This window comes from Rhincodon typus, unplaced genomic scaffold (genome assembly GCF_021869965.1).
Source record: "Rhincodon typus isolate 14 unplaced genomic scaffold, sRhiTyp1.1 hic_rhity00001846, whole genome shotgun sequence".
NCBI lineage: Eukaryota > Metazoa > Chordata > Chondrichthyes > Orectolobiformes > Rhincodontidae > Rhincodon > Rhincodon typus.
The window spans coordinates 5,561-12,926 of NW_025967484.1; positions in this window are offsets into that span (position 1 = coordinate 5,561).

The window sequence follows — 7,366 nt, forward strand, 5'->3', positions numbered from 1 at the left end:
CCGCCCTCTTCTGTCAGGCAGAAGATATAAAGGTTTGAATACATGTATGAACAGATTAAAGAACAGCTTCTTCCTCATTGTAATCAGACTTCTGAATGGACCTATTAAACGTTAACGTTGATCTCTCTCTGCACCTTCTCGGCAACTGTATCCTGCATTCTGTTGTTACCCTGATGCAGTAACAGACTATGATCTGCCTGTAAAGCACATAAGACAACACTTTTTACTGTATCTTGGTACACATGACAGTAATAAGCCAAGTCAAAATAATTTATTAAACATGCCTCAATACAAATGATCAGATTCAAAATAGTCTGATCCCCTAGTTGGACCCACAACATAGTGTTCTGGAAATTTCCCTGAACACACTGTGAAATCTTCCTCCTGGCTACTGTTCCCAATCTGGCTGCCCCAATTCAGAAGAAGATTAAAGTCACCCAAGGTTAATGAATTAGAGATAGCAGGAACTGCAGATGCTGGAGAATCTGAGATAACAAGGTGTAGAGCTGGATGTATACAGCAGGCCAAGCAGCATCAGAGGAGCAGGAAGGCTGACGTTTCGGGCCTAGACCCTTCTTCACCCTTTCTGAAGAAGGGTCTAAGCCCAAAACGTCAGCTTTCCTGCTCGGCCTGCTGTGTTCATCCAGCTCTACACCTTGTTATCTAAGGTTAATGAACTGCCTTTTTTACATGCCCTCATTATCTTCTGACTTATTCTCAGTCCTACAGAATAGCTACAGTTAGACTATTCCTACCAGTGCCTTCTTCCCTTGTTATTTCTTACCTCTATCTATATGGGTTCAATGTCTTCTGATCCAAGATCATTTCTTGCTATCACACTTTATTGTATCCTGTACTAACAATGCTACCTCATCACCCTTTCCTTCCTGTCTGTCAACTGAAAAGTCACATACTCCTGAATATTTACTTCCCAGCTTCGACCTCCCTGTGACCATGTCTCTGTCATGGCTATACATCATACACATTTACCTGTATTTAGGTTGTTAGTTCATTTATTTTGTTTCAAATACTAATTGCAACTAAGAGCCATTAATTTTATCTTTGACCGCATTCAGATCTTTGATCCTACTTTACAGATGTTTTCTATATCTGTACACTTTGTCCCTCCCATCCCATTCTTGGTATCGTTATCCAAATAGCTACCCTGTCACGTTGTTATATCCTCTTGCTTTGTAAGTCTACATTTCTCCTCTCCCAAACCCTTCACTACTAAGTAGTTTAAATCCCTCTCTGTATCTTTGATTATTCAATTCACTAGGACATGATTCTAGCAAGGTTCAAATGAAGCCCATCCCACAGGAACAGCTCCTTTCTACTGCAGTACAGGTATCAGTGCCCGGAGAACTTAAACTCATTCTACCCACACCAATCTTTGAGCTTTGATTTATCCTATGCCAGTTCACCCATGGCTCAGGTAGTAACCTAAGATTATTATCTTGGCGGATCTGCTTTTCAATTTAGCTCCTAACTGTTCAAAGTCTTTCTGCAGAACTCTCTTTCCAGTCCTATCAATGACACTAGTACCCACAAAAATGACAACTGGATAACCCCTCCCATTCCAAGTGCTTCTTCGGTCCCAAGAGAAGCCCATAACCCTGGACTGGGAAAGAGAATCTTTAAAATGTACCTCCCCAGAAGTAGGTAAATGCTCAGTTATTTAGTACAATCAGGGCCGAAATAATTTGATTGTTAGATTTTAAGGGAATGAAGCAATGTGGGGATTGGGTGGGAAAATGAACATAAAGTAAAAGATCAGCCATGACCTTAACAAATGGCACAGCATGACTGAATGCCCTTCTCTTTGTCTCATGAAAAGACGATACAGAGAAATGACTGCGATGACAGTGATGAAGGTGTACATGAAGGAATGGGGGAAGGCAGAGAATGGAGGGGAGAAAAGCACTTGGTGTTTATTTAAAAAAAAATGCTTTCCAGTTTGTAGTTGACATTACATATCTCCACATTATATCTGATGTGAAACATTAAAAGGCAGGCAAATAGTTTGCTGTGAATTGAATTACTTCATCTCTGACTGCGATCTAACTCCACCTAAGCAAAGCCTCCTTCTTGCCTGATTTATTTGTATTTTTAAAAGCAGATTATGTTAAAGTCTCAAACCTCTTCACACCACTCATTACTTATAAAGGATAAATATACAGTAGACAGCTGAGACTTACAATCCAAGGAAGTGTCAGAGTCAATGCTCAGTTTGTGCTGATCACTGGTGACTGCAATCATCAGTCTTACAGCCCTGGGTTGGGACAAAGGAAAGTAACGTGCAGTGTTTGAGTCCCTGATCACTTTCAAGAAATTATAGATAGAAGTATGATTGTGAAAACAATTCCTACTGTGTTGATAGAAATGCTTGATTTGGGAGTGAAAAGATGAAAAGATTAGTGTCTATGTTGAGATATCTGAAGGCTAGTTTTTTTTTCCTGTTCAAAACACTTGCAGCAATAGTGAGGTTTACGTATGTACAGGGTTATAATCCAGCATGAAACAGCCCGTTAAATTAACAGTTAGCAACTTTTCTTCATTTACAGATTTCCAGGTTCAGAAGCCTGTATAAAGCTGAATATTTGATGTGTTAAAGGAGTTTTTTTTTTAAAATATAGAAAGGTGCAACTTTGGTGACAACCAAGTGGCTTGAGGTTAAAATCCCCAGGCCAGATTTCCCATGTAACAGTTCAACCAATTTTGAAAACTAGTAATCCAATCTTACTCCATCAGATTTTTGTAATTTATCTGTACATTGCAAAGCAATGTTAAGATTTTTAAAATTTAAATAAAAAAGTTTGTTTTTCTTCATGTTTGCACAGCATGTGGGTGTTCCTGGCAAGGCCAACTCTTGTTGTCCACCTACAATTGCCATTGAACTGAATGGCTTACTAGGCCATTTCAGAAGGCAGTTGGTAGTCAACCACATTGCTATGAGTCTGAAGTCAAAGGTAGGCCAGGCCATGCAAGGGTGGCAGATTTCTTTCCCTAAAAAGGACATTAGTGAAATCAGGTGGGTTTTTGTGCTGATTGATAGAGGTTACATGGTCACCTTTAGATTAACTTTTAGTTTCTGACAGTTAGTGAATTCAAATTTTGCCATCAGCAATGGCAGGATTTGAATCCATGACTCCAGAACACTAAATGGTGGTGCCAGTGTTGTACTGGGATGGACAAAGTCAAAAGTCACACAACACCAGGTTATAGTCTAACAGGTTTATTTGAAATTACAAGCTTCAGAGTGCTGCTCTGAAGTCACTTCACCTGATGAAGGAGCAGAGCTCTAAAAGTTTGAGATTTCAAATAAACCTTTTGGACTATAACATGGTGTCATGTGACTTCCAAACTTGCCAGAACATTAGCCTGGGGTCCTGGATTACTAGTCCAGTGATAAAATAAACACATCACCACCTCCACTTGAAGGTTATCTTCTTTACCATAACCAATACACAACTTTCTTCAGAAAATCCACTGCAAAGTTTATGCTGCAACGTTGATAACAGAAAACTGCATACCTTTCAGTTCATCTCAATTTTTTTTTATCTCAACGTGCATAATACAACCATTATATTCCTGACTTAAGCAAGTTACACTGTATCTCATTTTGTCTTTTAAGGAAGGCTGCACATGTAACGGAATTTTAATGACCCACAAATTTAACCTGAGGGAAGTCTAGAATGACATTATCCAGAGGGCATGGATTTAAATCTAGGCCAAACTGCAAGAAAAATGTTTTCTTTATAAGCTATAGAGAACATGCTAAAACTATGTCAATCCATCCAATGGGTAGGAACCTGAACTATGAAATTCTTCATAATCTGAAACTGGCAGTCAGAAATTTAACAATCCAAAGGAGCCAACAGTTCTGGCAACTGAAATCTTCAACTGATGGTGACAACCCAGACTCTTTACTGGGGTACATTAGAGGAAACTAATCTCTGCAACAGATTATGATATACTTGATTTAGGTAAGCTTAACCCCAACCTGAATCACTAAAACTGGAAATGCACTCCACTTCTTAGCACTATTATGGGTGCTAACCTTGACGCAACAAAACATTCACTACTAAATGAACATTTGAAATACAGAACATATCCCACTGGGGCCATCCGGTCTTTTTAAAAAAACTAAATTATAATTAAATTTGACACTCAGCGGTTATTTCCTTGAATTCCTAAGCAATAAATGCTAAATAAAGTGGGTGAACTTAGCAACTATTGTAGCCAACAATGCATACCAATTAGAACACTTCGAAACATATGAGCACTGCTTGAACAATCAGGAACTCCCGCTGTGGGAGGGAACCTTAAATGCAGGCACATGCTTCAGTCACATACCACAGTACCTTGCATCACCAAACTACCAAATTAGTCACAATAAAAGAGATTGCTAATAACAATTAAGGTTAATTATCCATCAGTTTGCTAGTCATGGAGTTGTTGCAATCAAATTGAGAAAAGGAACAAAATCTTAAAAACTTATTTACAGATCAAGGAAGCACTGCTAAATATATTGTTCAATTATCAATAGTTAATACATGGAGGTATCAAATAAATAAAATTGTGTCTATACGCCATTCAAGTTGTAAATTGTGCTTTGTTGTTTGACACCTAGCTAACTTCTGAAGTACAAACTACTGGTGTTGACCGGAAAATTTAAACTGTTATCCTGTTTTCCAATTCATTCACACAATTTGAAGAGGTATGTAACACGTTTACACCATATACTCACATGTTTATTGAACATTAGACAAACACTTACATCATTGAAAGGTTAAATTAACTTCATTTTACCAACTTATGCAAAATTGAAATGTTAAACCCACAGCAATTATAGGAATAATGAAACTTAACAAATCGTATACAACATGTCAGCAGACATCATTTGCCTTGATCATAAATCATACTTGAGCCCCACAATCCACATCTCTGGGATCGTCTGGCTCTATGCTCGTCAGGCCATATATTCCAATGATATCTAAGAACTTAACACTTGTTAACAATTTAAAATATTAAATCACATGGCAATACTGTGCTTGTTCAGACTTAGAAACCGAAGATTTTAACAACACAAGATGTTTGGTGTTTCCTAAATCATTGTTGTCCATTAGACACTGTTGACTTGCCAGAGTGACAACATTAGCTACATCAACAGATGACACCCTACATACCCACACAATACTGGGAAATTCACTTCATGCCCGTTTACCTAACTCCTCACCATTCAGTAGCCGACGAAGTAAACAGTCACAATGATCAAACAACACTTGCACAGTTTCATCCTACCATTTTACAAACAAACTCATGAAAAGGTTTAAAGTTCACCTGCGCACCCATGTCAACTATAAAATCTATTACTCATTCACTTAGTCATCAGAAATGCAATTACATCCTGATTCCCTATTATTGTAGTCACAACTGGCTCATATATTGGACAATATTTCTATAAACTTCAATAGCCATGTGAAAGTCATGATACATTCTAAATTGTTTCTGCTTTGAATAGTCAAATTTGAAGTAGCTTTATTAAACCAATGGTACATCTGCAGCAAACTCAAGGTGGCTTATTCATTGTTTTGATACCTTAGAATGTGAACAGTTAAACCCTATACCCCAAAAGTACAAAAAAAAGTAACTAACTTAAAAGGCAGGAAAATTATAAAATTTGGTTAGCTTTCAATCTGCAGCACAAGTTAGGAACTACCACACGTATTTGATCAAAGCAATTTCTTTTTCGCTGTATTCAAAATGATTTGTGTGGATTATAATTTACCATTCCAATGGTTGCTCTATTCTTGTACATATTCACAAAATTAAAATGATACCACTATAGCTGGAAATTTCCATGAACAAGTTACTCTCCACTTTTTGCAAGCTGAAGAACTAGCTTGATTAGTCCATCAGGTACCAACAGTAGAAAGTCAACAATACACTGTTACTGCTTTAGGTCCAGCACCACAATAGTCTTAAAAGCTTCATGCTGCTTGATAGATAAATTAACCAGGAAAACTAACATAAACCTTAACCAAGAAAGCTAAGTTCTGAAAAGGTTAAAACAAATCATTTTCAAATAGAATGTGGCAGAAAGGAGAAAGCACAAAAACCAAGCAGGAATCAAAACAGAAATACACTATTATCTACAAATTGGTGAATTCCTTGTTTTTACTAGAAAGCCTAGGAGAGATTCATCTTATTTTTCCAATAATGATAAGGTCTAAAGTTAACTGCATAAGGAAATAAGTAAACTAACCATTTTTTAAGAAGCAGTCTTGGGATATATCCATCACTGGCAAATTAGAGTTATTGCCTACTCTGTGCCACTTTAAATCTTTGTAACAGTTTGAAGTAACTGAGTTTTAGTTTAACTTACTTGTGGAATGTAGACATTGCTGGCTGGCCAGCATTTTTATTGCCCATCCCTAGTTGCCCTTGAGAAGGTGGTGGTGAGCTGCCTTCTTGAATCTCTGCAGTCCACCTGCTATAGTTGACCCACCCAGCAACAATGAAGGATCAGTGACATATTTCCAAGTCAGGATAGTGAGTGGTTGGAGGGAAGCATGCAGGTGATGTTGCCATGTATCTGCCGTCTGTGTCCTTTTGGTTAAAGTGGTCGTGAGTTCAGAAGCTGCTACCTAAGAATCTTATGTGAATTTCTACAGAGCATCTTGTAGATAGTACACACAGCTGCTACTGATAGTTGGTGGTGGAAAGAGTGGATGTTTGTGAAATTGGTTCCAATAAAATGGGTTGCTTTGTCCAGAATGGTGTCAAGCTTCTTCAGTGCTTTTAGAGCTACACCCATTCGGGCAAGCAGGGAGTATTCCATCATAATCCTGACTTGTACCTTGTAGATGAACAGGCTCTGACCTGCTCTTGTAACCACTGTTGCTTGTTGAGGTTCTGGTCAACGGGAACCCCAAGGACATGGGCAGTGGGGGATTCAATGATGGTTAGATTGCCTCTTATTCAAGACGGTCATTGCCTGGCACATGTGGCACACATGTTACTTGCTGCTTGTCAGCCCGAGCCTGGATATTGTCCAGAGCTTGTTGCATTTGAACATGGACTGCTTTTGTATCTGAGGAGTTGCAAACAGTGCTGAACATTGCACAATCATTAGCTAACATTCCCACTTCTGACATTATGATGGAGAGAAGGTCACTGATGAAGCAGCTAAAGATGTTTGGGCCAAGGACACTACCCTGAGAAACTCCTGCAGAGATGTCCTGGAACCGAGATGACTGACTTCCAACAACCACAACCATCTTCCTATATAAGATAACAAGGTGTAGAGCTGGATGAACACAGCAGGCCGAGCAGGAAAGCTGACGTTTCGGGCCTAGACCCT